Source organism: Mustelus asterias, chromosome 2 (assembly GCF_964213995.1).
Source record: "Mustelus asterias chromosome 2, sMusAst1.hap1.1, whole genome shotgun sequence".
Lineage (NCBI taxonomy): Eukaryota > Metazoa > Chordata > Chondrichthyes > Carcharhiniformes > Triakidae > Mustelus > Mustelus asterias.
In genome coordinates, this window is record NC_135802.1 from 128,132,252 (window position 1) to 128,145,336 (window position 13,085).

A 13,085-nucleotide genomic window follows, 5' to 3' on the forward strand; every position below is an offset into this window, starting at 1 on the left:
TGGAGGTAGAAATGGGCAGTCTTTGTGATTGAGAGAATAGGATGTCAGTAGCTTGTCACAGGGTTTGTTAGGATGCTAGGATTGTGAATGGTCTGATTCCGCAAGCAGGAATGGCCTGGAGTTGGTAACAATGCTTCAGTCCAAATGTCTAGCATGAGGAAGTTATTAAAGATTGGATGTTGAACAGCTTAATCACACAGACTCAATGGATTAGTTGAGAGAGGTGATGGAGAGATGGATGCTGTCACGGTATATTTGGAAGCCATGCCAATGGGAGATGTTGTAAGAAGTCTAACAACACCAGGTTAAAGTCCAACAGGTTCATTTGGTAGCAAACGCCCCTAGCTTTCGGAGTGTGCTGCTCCTTCGTCAGGTGGAGTGGGAGATCTGCTCACAAACAGGGCTTGCAGAGACACAAACTCAATTTACAGAATAATGATTGGAATGCGAGTCTTTACAGCTAATCAAGTCTTAAAGGTACAGACAATGTGAGTGGAGAGAGCATTAAGCACAGGTTAAAGAGATGTGTATTGTCTCCAGCCAGGACAGCTAGTGAGATTTTGCAAGTCCAGGCAAGTTGTGGGGGTTACAGATAGTGTGACATGAACCCAAGGTCCCGGTTGAGGCCGTCCTCTATGCGTGCGGAACTTGGCTATCAGTTTCTGCTCAGCGACTCTGCGCTGTTGTGTGTCGTGAAGGCCGCCTTGTCATCATTGCAACATTGTCACCAAACCAGCAGACAAAGGAGGGGCCATCGTCATACTGAACAGAACGGATTACTGCAAAGAAGTACCGACACTGAACAACGAGGAACACTACAGACAGTTACCTGTAGATCCGACCAAAGAACACACCCGTCAACTCAACACTCTGATCAAGACCTTTGATCCGGACCTTCAGAGCACCCGCCGTGCTCTCATCCCACGTACTCCCCGCGTTGGAGATCTCTACCGCCTCCCGAAGATACACAAGGCAAACATACCCGGCCATCCCATTGTATCGGGCAATGGGACCCTGTGCGAGAACCTCTCCGGCTATGTCGAGGGCATCCTGAAACCCATTGTACAAAGAACCCCCAGCTTTTGTCGCAACACTACGGACTTCCTAAGAAACTCAGCACACATGGAGCAGTTGAACCAGGAGCGCTCCTCGTCACAGTGGATGTCTCAGCACTCTACACCAGCATCCCCCACAATGATGGCATTGCTGCAACTGCCTCAGTACTCAACGCTGACAACTGCCAGTTTCCAGATGCAATTTTACAACTCATCCGCTTCATCCTGGACCACAGTGTCTTCACCTTCAACAACCAGTTCTTCATCCAGACACACGGAACAGCCATGGGGACCAAATTCGCACCTCAATGTGCCAACATCTTCATGCACAGGTTCGAGCAAGACTTCTTCACCGCACAGGACCTTCATCCGATGCTATACACTAGATACATCGATGACATTTTCTTCCTTTGGACTCGTGGTGAACAATCACTGAAACAACTATATGATGACATTAACAAGTTCCATCCCACCATCAGACTCACCATGGACTACTCTCCAGAATCGGTTGTATTCTTGGACACACACATCTCCATTAAGGACGGTCACCTCAGCACCTCACTGTACCGCAAGCCCACGGATCACCTCACAATGCTCCACTTCTCCAGCTTCCACCCTAAACACGTTAAAGAAGCCATCCCCTATGGACAAGCCCTCCGTATACACAGGATCTGCTCGGATGAGGAGGATCGCAACAGACACTTCCAGACGCTGAAAGATGCCCTCATAAGAACAGGATATGGCGCTCAACTCATCGATCGACAGTTCCGACGCGCCACAGCGAAAAACCGCACCAACCTCCTCAGAAGACAAACACGGGACACGGTGGACAGAGTACCCTTCGTCGTCCAGTACTTCCCCGGAGCGGAGAAACTACGACATCTCCTCCGGAGCCTTCAACATGTCATTGATGAAGACGAACATCTCGCCAAGGCCATCCCCACACCCCCACTTGCCTTCAAACAGACCATTGTCTGCAGCAAACTACCCAGCCTTCAGGAGAACAGTGACCACGACACCCCACAACCCTGCCACAGCAACCTCTGCAAGACGTGCCGGATCATTGACACGGATACCATCATCTCACGTGAGAACACCATCCACCAGGTACACGGTACATACTCTTGCAACTTGGCCAACGTTGTCTACCTGATACGCTGCAGGAAAGGATGTCCCAAGGCATGGTACATTGGGGAAACCATGCAGACGCTATGACAACGGATGAATGAACACCGCTCGACAATCACCAGGCAAGACTGTTCTCTTCCTGTTGGGGAACACTTCAGCAGTCACGGGCATTCGGTCTCTGATCTTCGGGTAAGCGTTTTCCAAGGCGGCCTTCACGACACACGACAACGCAGAGTCGCGAGCAAAAACTGATAGCCAAGTTTTCCACACACGAGGACGGCCTCAACCGGGATCTTGGGTTCATGTCTCACTATCTGTAACCCCCACGACTTGCCTGGACTTGCAAAATCTCACTAGCTGTCCTGTCTGGAGACAATACACATCTCTTTAACCTGTGCTTAATGCTCTCTCCACTCACATTGTCTGTACCTTTTAAGACTTGATTAGCTGTAATCATTATTCTGTAAATTGAGTTTGTGTCTCTGTATGCCCTGTTTGTGAGCAGATCTCCACTCCACTCGACGAAGGGGCAGCGCTCCGAAAGCTAGTGGCATTTGCTACCAAATAAACCTGTTGGACTTTAACCTGGCGTTGTTAGACTTCTTACTGTGTTTACCCCAGTCCAACGCTGGCATCTCCACATTATGGGTGATGTGCCAAGGAGCAATATGTGCTTGCAGAGGAGGAACATGGCTAGTTTGTTGGAGAGCTCCAGTGGTAATGGTATAAATACAGGGACGATGTCATTGCTTGAGTTGGTCGAGCAATGATTGGATAGATAAGAGTATTTCCAGCAGCAGCCATGGCCTTCCAGGTTGTCAAGTAAGGGTGGCACAGTGGGTAGCACTGCTGCCTCACAGCTCCAAAGACCTGGGTTCGATTTCCGGTTTGGGTCACTGTCTGAGTGGAATTTGCACGTTCTTCCTGTGTCTGCGTGGGTTTCCTCTGGGTGCTCTGGTTTCTTCCCACAGTCCAAAGACGTGCGGGTTAGGTGCATTGGCCATGCTAAATTGACCCTTAGTATCCCGGGATGCGTAGGTAAGAGGGATTAGCGGGGTAAATGTGGGGTCATGGGGATAGAGCCTGGGTGGGATTGTTGTTGGTGCAGACTCGACGAGCTCTTTCTGCACTGTAGGGTTTCTATGATCCTAAGAGTGGAACCAAACAAGGCAGCTGGACTGAGCAGAATAGCAAGTGTGTAAGAGGATGATGGTGTGATAAACTACATTGGAGGCAGGATGAGGAGGAATAATGCATCATGTTCAGAGTCACTGACACTGTTGGTGCTGACTTTGGTTATGGCTGCTCTGATGCTGTGGGAATGATGGAAACACGATTGGAGGGATTTGAGCTGGAAGTTGTGGGTTAAGTGGGCATGGATCTGAGAAGCAACAACACCGTCAAATACTTTGACGAGGATGGAGAACTTGGGGATGAAACAGTAATTAGTGATGATAGAGGACTCGAGGAAGCTTTTTTGGAGGAGACTGTGACGAATGGAATTTTTAAAGAAAGAAATATTACCTCGGGAGAGGGAACTAGTCACAGTGTAAGCTTGCATAGGGAAAATGGAGCATAGCATAGCTAGCATAGGGAAAACTGTCAGTGGATAGTGGGAATTGGGGTTGAGGGAAGAGCAGATGGATCTCTAGGATGCAATGAGATTGGTAAGGACAGGGAAGAGAATCTAGACTAGTGATGGGCCTCGTGAAAGCCAGCCCTCTCCCACGACCACCCCTTCATCACTCATCTGTGCCTGGGTCTATTGGTGATCGAAGGCCTTGGATTAGTGTAGTAACAGCAGCAGCCACGGCCTCCCAGGTTGCCAAATAAGGAAGATCTGGCAGCAGCTGGGTGCCAGTAACTGTGTTCCACCAGGGCTTCAAACTCTCTACAGCCTTCTTTGAACATGGACAAAAGAGCTGAATTTGAGTGGTGAGGTGACAGTGACTTCCCTTGATGTGAAGGCAGCTTTTTACCAAGTGTGATATCAAGGAGACCTCACAAAGTTGAAGTCAATGGGAATTGGGGTTAGGCTCTCTGCTGGTTGGAGTCATACATAGCACAAAGGGAGATGGTTTTCATTGTTGGAGGCCAAACATCTCAGTCCCATTGCAGGAGTTCCACAGGGTAGTGTCCTCAGTCCTAACACGTTTAGCTGCTTCTTTACTGACCTTCCTTCTATCCAAAGATCAGAAGTGAGGATGTTTGGTGATGGTGACATAATGTTCAGTGCCATTTGTGACTCTCAGGTACTGAAGCAGTCCCTGGCTAGACAACATTCAGGCTTGGGCTGATGAGAAGCAAGTGACACTCGCAACACATGAGTGCCAGTAAATATCTGTATTCAACAAGAGAGAATCTAACCATCTCACCTTGACAGTACTATTGCTGAATCCCCCACTATCAGCAACCTGGTATTACCATTCAGTCCAAACTGAACTGGACTAGCCATATAAATACTATGTGCACAAGAGCAGGTCAGAGACTTGAATTATCCAGCAAGTAACTCACCTCCTCTCTCTCCGAAGTCTGTCCACCATCTACAAGGCACAAGTCAGGAGCTCGATGGAATATTGTACTTTTTCCTGGTTGAGTGCACCTCCAATAACATTCAAGAAACTCAACACCATCCAGGAGAAAAAAGTCTGCTTGATCAACACCCCACCCACCACCTTAAACATTCACTCCCTCCACTACCAATACACAGTGACAGCAGTATGTATAATCTACAAGATGCACTGCAGCAACTCACCAAGCCTTCTTTGAAAGCACCTTTAAAGCACATGACCTCTATCACAAGGCCCAAGGGTAGTAGACGCTTGACAACACCACCACCTGCAAGTTCCCCTCCAAGCTACACACCATCCTGACTTGGAACTGACTTGTTCCTTCACTGTCGGGTCCAAACTTGGTACTCCCATCTTAAGAGTACTGTGGGCATACCTATACCAGGTGGACTGCAGCAATTCAAGAAGGAGCCTGCCACCACCATCTTCTCGCGAGCAATTAGCAATGGGCATGAAATGCTGACCTAGCCAGTAATGTCCATACCGCATGAAAGAATTACAAGTAAACCTCTGACAAACAACCCACAAGTCTCTTGCGTTTATTAATGAAGGTGAAGGTAGAAGGGACAGGGAAGAGCAGTATAGAGAGACTGCTGGTGGTGGTTAACGTCAAATGAAAAGACTCTGCTACTGAAACAACTTTGCAACAATTATTTAAAACTGTGCAGTGTCAATGTGTTTTTGTCCAATTTCTTGTCTCTCATCAGATCCTGCTGCAGAAATTAGCAGTCTGTGCAGGTTTTTCAGCCTACACAGACAGTAATATTTCCTGTGACTGTTTGCAGGTACATGAGATTTTGATGTTTAACATCTTTTGAGGGATCTCTGCAGTGCCCTTGACCTAGCGTGCTGAAGAACATGTGAAAGTTCAAATCTCTAACAGAATTAGAAAGTGTATCTTGGCATGTGGCTGACAAGCTGAAAAGAGTGTGGCGCCTTTCACTGCGTCCCCTTCACATGTCCAAATATAACCAGCACTTCTGTGTGTGTGTAATGCAAGACATTGACCATCTGGAAGTACTTCCGACACTATAATTAAGAAATGTATTTCAAAAATATGCTGGTGGGACGATGTTAGACAAACAAAATCGGGTGATCATTTCCTGGAACCTTTGTCTAAACTCGGCAAGGAAGTGATGGGATTTAACTTTCTATCTTCACTTTAGTAGCTTTACGGTACTTTAGTAGCTTGCCAACGACTGAGCGCATCCAATTTTTATTTCATTGATGGAATAAAAATCAGGTGGGTTCTATAAAGGAAGGCTGATCTGCTCGATCACATTGTTGCCTGTCGGGTAAAGCCAGAAAAATGACCCCAATGTTGCTGGTGTGAGCTGATTTTTGTAAGACCTTCTGGCAGAACATGTGAAATGTTTCTTGATGCTTATTGGCCTTAAGGGTTTGAGTGGGCATAATGTTGCAGCAAGGTCAACAAAGCTCGTGACATGCTTTGTGATTTAGATGTGTACTCGGAATGCAGTGTGTCTAATTTGTAGCTTGGATAATTTTGTTATTAAAGGACAAAAAATTGGGCAGACTGACCTCCAGCCCCGAATTTGTGATATTCCCTACCAATTTTTTTTAGTTTATTTATTTGTGTCACAATTAGGCTTACATTAACACTGCAATGAAGTTACTGTGAAAATCCTCTAGCCGCCAAACTCCAGCATGTATTCGGATGCACTGAGGAAGAATTCAGCATGGCCAATGCCAGACATGGAGAACGTGCAGACTCCACACAGTGATCCAAGCCAGGAATTGAACCTGAGTCCCTGACGCAGTGCTAACCACTATGCCACCTATATCTGATCCTTGTGGCCAAAAGTGCTAAATCATGAAATTCACCCCATAAAGTTTTAATAGCATTAAGACTGTCCCTAGCATCCCTTTGTGAGAAAGGAATCAAGAGTACACAGTGTTGTGCGATCCTTATGCCTTAAAATTGTACATCGCAGCCACCTTTGCCCACATTGTATACCTTCCACCAAGCTCATGCATCTGATTACAGTAAAAAAAAGTCTTATTTGTTAAAGGCTAAAAAGAATATTAAATTGTTGGCAGTGAGATATAAGAAAGAATAACATTTACCTTACTCTGGCCACAGTATGTCCCAAATTGATTTACAATGAATGAGATTGTAGTGCTGTCACTAGTGCTGTATGGGCAAGTGCAACAGGCACTGCATATTTCCATAAAAGGCAAAGGAAGTCAATGACAAGTTAATGTGGTTTTTGTTTTGGTGATTGGAGAGGGCCAGTTGGCCAGGGCACCATGCAAACTCTTCTTTGAATATTCCAGTCATTTATAGTCACCTAAATAAATAGACAGGCTCTCCGATTATCATTTAGTCAATGACCCTGGCAGTATTCCCTTGAGCCCTGCAACAATGTGTCAGCCAAGATTATGAAATCAAATTCTGGACTGATTCTAATTCCGAGATGAATCTGTTACCAGATGAGCCAAGCTGTAATTTCTAAGTTCTATCTTGGAGCTCTGTGAACATCCATAAATGGCCCAAGCTTTTCATTTGCAGCTTGGTCTTTTCAGAACTGTGTGAATTCTTACCCATTGGCAGCCATCTATAATTACATCGAATTTTATAACACAGATATAGACCGTACAACCTACCTACTCCATACCAACCTCCTTCCACTCTTCATCTCACTATAGCAATGGCCGGAATTCTCCAACCTCACTCATGGCTGGGATTCTCTGATCCCACTGCAATGAATGGAATTTTCATTGAATGCCAAATTCTGCATTCTCACTGGCAGTGGTGGCGGGGCGAACAAGATTAGAGAATCCCGGCCCCTATCTTTTCTATACCTTTCTCCTGCATGTACTTACCTAGGTTCTCTTTAAATGCATCTATGCTAATTGCCTCATTGAGGTAGCAAATACCACAATCTCTCCTCTTCTGAGTAAAGAAATTTCTCCTAAGTGTATTATAGGATTTATTAGCAACCATCTTATATTCATGATGGCCTAGTTTTGGACTCCCCACTACAGTTTGTTTATGTCTACCTATCAAACCCTTTCATAAATGTGAAAACATCCGACTGTCCATCTCTCAATCTTCTTTTTCCCTGTCTGGTGCTCGTGTTCTAATTCTCTTTTCATACTTTCTCCTGTGTTACTTTGTCCTTTTTTTACATGTAGACAAGTCATGACGATAGTTATAAATGTCTGCAACGGCAGTACACATTCCTGGAGGAGATTACGAGGCATACCCTGTCTGTTAAGAGGAAGCAATGGCACAGTGGTATTGTCACTGGACTGGTAATCCAGAGACTCGGGGCAAGATTAGGATCAGGGTTCAAATCCTGCCGCAGCAGATGGTGAATTTTGAATTCAGTAAAATCTGGAATTAAAAGCCTAATGATGATGAATCATTAATGTCCTTTAGGGAAGGAAATCTGCCATCTTTAACTGGTCTGGCCTACATGTGACTCCAGATCTACACCAATGTGGTTGACTCTCAAAATGACCTCTGAAACGGCAATAAATGTTGTTTGGAAAGAAGATCCAGGATTTTGATCCAGCGACAGTGAAGTATGGTGATATGTTTCCAAGTGAGGGTGGTATGTGGTTTTATGGGGAAGTTCCAGGTTATGGTGTTCCCATGTGTCTTCTGCCGTTGACCTTCTTGGTGGTAGAGGTTGTGTGTTTGGATGTCAAAGAAGCTTTAGTGAGTTCCAACAATTCATCTTGTACATGGTACATTCTGCTGACACTGTGGATGGAGTGAATGTTTAAAATGGTGGATCGGGTGTTGATCAAGCGGCCTGTGCTTTATCCCAGATGGTGACGAGCTTCTTTTTGGAGCTGCACTCATCCAGGAAAGTTGAGAGTATTCTATCACACTGCTGACTTGTGCTTTGTAGATGGTGGACAGGAGATGTGTTACTTGCTGCAGAATTCCCAGCTTCTGACCTCCTCTCGTAGTCACAGTATTTATATGGCTGGTCCAGTTTGCCACAGGTAAATAATTAGGGGCAAGGTCAACTATATTGTTATGGGGCCTGGAGTCAACAGGTTGGATAGGAATGGCAGATTTCCTTCCCTAAATCCATTAGTGAACCTGATGTGTTTTTATGACGATCAATTGTTTTGTGGTAACCATTACTAAGACTTGTGTTCAATTTCAGGTTTATTAGTTGAATTTAAATTCCATCAGCTTCTGTGGTGGGATTTTGACCCATTTCCTCAGAGCATAGTCCGGGGCCTCTGCATTGCTAGTCCAGTCACACTACTATGTAACAGCCTTCCCATTAAATGATGAACAATAGTAGTCACAGCACCAATCCCTATGGTACACCTCTTTCACCAGTTTCAATAACTACCCTGAACCCCTTATCTATATACTGCAGTGTTCAGGTGAAGTTTGAAAAGTGGTAGTGGCAAAAGGAAATTTGAGAAATTTTGAAATACTTCGCAGAAAAGCAAACAAGCTTGCATTGTAATTGCCCTGAAGTAGCATTTTCCTTCTAAAATTATGACAATTTTAATCATTTCCGAGTAGTCCAGAGACCCAGGGTAATGCTCTGGAGGCCTGGGTTTGAATCCTGCCAGGGCAGATGGCAAAATTTGAATTCAATGAAAAATTTGGAATTAGAAAGTCTAATGATGACCATTGTCAGTTGTTGTAAAACCCCATCTGGTTCACTAATAGGGGCGGCACGGTGGCACAATGGTTAGCACTGCTGCATCACAGCGCCAGGGACCCGAGTTCGATTCCTGGCTTGGGTCACTGTGGAGTTTGCACGTTCTCCCCGTGTGTGTGTGTGTGTGTGTTTCCTCCGGGTGCCCCGGTTTCCTCCCACAGTCTGAAAGACGTGCTGGTTAGGTGCATTGACCTGAACAGGTGCCGGAGTGTGGCGACTAGGGGAATTTCACAGTAACTTCATTGCGGTGTTAATGTAAGCCTTCCTTGTGACTAATAAATAAACTTTAACTTTAATGTCATTTAGGGAAGGAAATCTGCTGTCCTTACCTGGTCTGGCCTACATAAGACTCTTGATCCACAGCAATATGGTTGACTCTTAAATACCACTCAGTTCAAGGGCAATTATGGATGGGCAATTAATGCTTGCTCAGCCAGCGACGCCCACAACCCATAATGATTTTTTTTTTTTAAATCACACTGTAAATATATTAAGAAAAGCAAATAAGTTAATACAACATGTATCTTTGTTAATACAGGGCAGGGGGACTCTGTAGCATTTTGAAGTATAATGATATTTTCCAAATACCGCCAAAATGCAACCACAATCTGTAAAGGGTAAGTATCAGCTATTGGACAAATTCTCTCAGCTTAAGGGAGTTCATTCTATTTTCTTCTTATCTTCGATCTTTATCTACCACTGCTGACTCATGTGGGTGCGATCCGCAAGTGTCAGCAAATGTCACGCTCGTCTCATTTCAGTACTGATCACCTTCAGCAAGTTCTCACTTGAGGACTGATGGCATAAAGTAGCATGAATGAGGCCGGCTTTTGCATATTATTCTGGGATGACTCTGCTTCCGATATAGTTTCTTGTTTGATATTTGAGTGTCTTGGTGCTTCATCAAAAAAGCTTAGTTATTTCTTTGCCTGTTTGATATTTGACTGTCATGGTATTTCATCAGAAATGCTTCGATTTTTTTTGCCTGCAAGAATATCTCAAGTTGTTTTCAGTTGCATTGAAAAATGTTTTCAGTGAGGTAGGAGGATGGGTTGACCTTGGTATTTATATCCAGCCGTTGAAGCTATATTGCCTTATCTTTGTAGATTTTCTCAATTCGTAAATTGCAGAGAAACTGTGGGCTGGATTTTACCAGCCCTCTGGAGACAGGGTGGGAGGGCTGAGAAAATAGTAGCGCTAAGAGGAGAACCTAGCACCTGCCCTATGGGATAATATCAGCAGCTGGAACCTGAGTGGGGTGGCTGCCCAATTCAAAGCCACTTCCTGCCCCAGCTAATATTTTACTGGGGTCAGAAATTGCCACTGCCATGTGGGGAGGCCACTTGGTAAACCCTGGCAACCTGCAGGAAGGCCTTCCTTTATGGCTGCTCCATGCCCCACAGAGTAGACCCCTGATGGCTATGGGGCAATGGCCCTGCCAGTGGAGTGTGTAACCAGTCTCCGCCTCTGATCCCTGGGGCCTACATAAAAAAAACTCAACTTGTCTTCATGGGGCCTCAGCTTGGAGGGACCCTCGCCTTTCAGCAGACTCAGCAGTAGCCACCTCCATCAGTGATGGTGCTGAGGTTGTCAAGGTGCTAGCCTACTCTTTGGGCTGCCAGCTCTGGACAGCAGGCTGCCATCCCCAACTCAATGGTAGTTCCAGCAGTGGCCTTTGAATTAGCCATCACTAGTAAAAATCCGCCCAGTGTCCCGGCAGCTGCCTGTGGGGAACAGTTCCCACTTTTGGACCCAGCAGCGGGACAACTTACCACCTGATGGAATTCCAGCCTGTATTTCATTGGGCAAAAGTCTTTGAACAAATGACTGGAAAAACCTGGGCCTCCAACTGTAGAGGGATATTTGGGATATGCGATAGTTAAATGATTTGGATAGGTAAATCCAGTAAAATTATTTTAAACTAAATACTATGAGAAGGGTAAGATACCACAGATTCAAACCAGTGAAAATAAATTTGGACCGATATCAGCAAATTCTTTGAGGTAACCTAGAGGCTATGGCCTGATGGCAGGGGCTTGAGTGAAAGTTGAGGCTGAGTGGGATAAGGCCCTTAAGTGCGGCTCTATACCAACAATAGCAACAACGTATTTTATATCATGTCCATATAACATAGTAAAATGTCCAAAAGCATTGTGCTGGGAGCATTGTCAAATTAGATATCAAGCCAAGAAAAGGATGCTTCTCATAGCATTTAGTTTAAAATAATTTTACTGGATTTACCTATCCAAATCATTTAACTATCGCATATTCCATATATCCCTCTACAGTTGGAGGCCCAGGTTTTTCCAGTCATTTGATCAAAGACTTTTGCCCAATGAAATACAGGCTGGAATTCTATCAGGTGGTAAGTTGTCCCGCTGCTGGGTCCAAAAGTGGGAACTGTTCCCCACAGGCAGTTGCCGGGACAGTGGGCAGATTTTTACTAGTTGGTCAAAAGGGTGATCAAATAGATGGACTTTAAGAAATACTGCAAAGAGAGGAAGATAAATAGAGAAGCAGAAAGGGTTAGAGAGGAAATTCCAGCATTTTGAGTGAAAGAAATTTAACATTTTTACACAGTGGTGTGGCTATTCTGTTTAAGTTCTCCATGCACTTCCTTTATTTCCAGTGTAATTTATATATTTAAAAATACACATTGTGAACACAGGTTGGAAATATAAATATAAATACTGTAACATTGATTCTCCGACCCACATTCCCTCCAAGAACAGCATTGCTGACTTCTTCCCACACTTCATCATAAGTGTGTGTTTCTCTATTAATCTTACAGCTTGACATCAGCGGAGTTAACTGGTTGACCTTAGGGCATCCATACTTCAATACTCACTTTACAAAATTGGGAAGAGGTTTTTCCTTTATGCAAGGGATTATGTTACAAGATCTATCCCCAATTCCCCAATATCTGCTTCTGGCTGCTGCTGAGTGTAACTTTAGATTCCTTTCTTATTACTATCTCCTAACACATCAGTAAATGTCTGATGATTTGGTGAATTTGGAATATCTGGGCCTATTCATAACAGAGGCTGAAAATAGCAGAGATCACAGGATAAGGGGAGGCTATTCATCCCACTCTACCCATTTCCCTCAACAAAGTATTTGATTTGATTTATTATTGTCACATGTATTAGTATACAGTGAAAAATATTGTTTCTTGCTCACTATACAGACAAAGCATACTGTTCATGGAGAAGAAAAGGAGAGAGTGCAGAATGTAGTCTAACAGTCATGGCTAGGGTGTAGAGAAAGGTCAACTTAATGCGAGGTAGGTCCATTCAAAAGTCTGGCAGCAGGGAAGAAGCTGTCGAGAAGCTGCTCTTGAGTCTTCCCCTTACTCCAAGTCTCCTTCCTCACCCGATTTGTCCAGTCTCCCTCGCTCCCCATTCTCTAGTCTCCCTGCTTCCCTCATTGTCAAGACTCCTTGTCTCTCCTATTTCCAAGTCTCCCTTTAAAGGGCAAAGTCCTGCCACACTGCTAGCACGTTAATGCACCTCAGTCAAGAACATTCCTGGGTTATCCAGGAAGATTAGCCTTGGTACCTCTTGAATCAATGGGAGCAGGTCTGAGAATTGATTCAATGATAGTATTCCTTGTGAATCAATGGGGGCAGGCAGGAGCACCCGCAACAGTACACTCCCACAATGTGCATC

The 13,085-nt window shown here is 44.8% G+C and overlaps 1 protein-coding gene across 4 annotated transcripts in view; it reads left to right on the forward strand.

The window, feature by feature from the left end:
- The window catches only part of atxn1a (ataxin 1a), a 345,727-nt gene that overhangs the window by 59,922 nt on the left and 272,720 nt on the right, over positions 1-13,085 (forward strand). The window contains exon 1 of one of the 4 annotated variants that reach the window (XM_078241335.1): positions 12,611-12,700. The exons of the other annotated variants lie outside the window; for them this stretch is intronic. The gene's annotated coding sequence lies outside the window, so the exon portion shown is untranslated. Of the gene's footprint in view, positions 1-12,610; positions 12,701-13,085 lie in introns of those variants that run through there. 4 annotated transcript variants of the gene reach the window in all.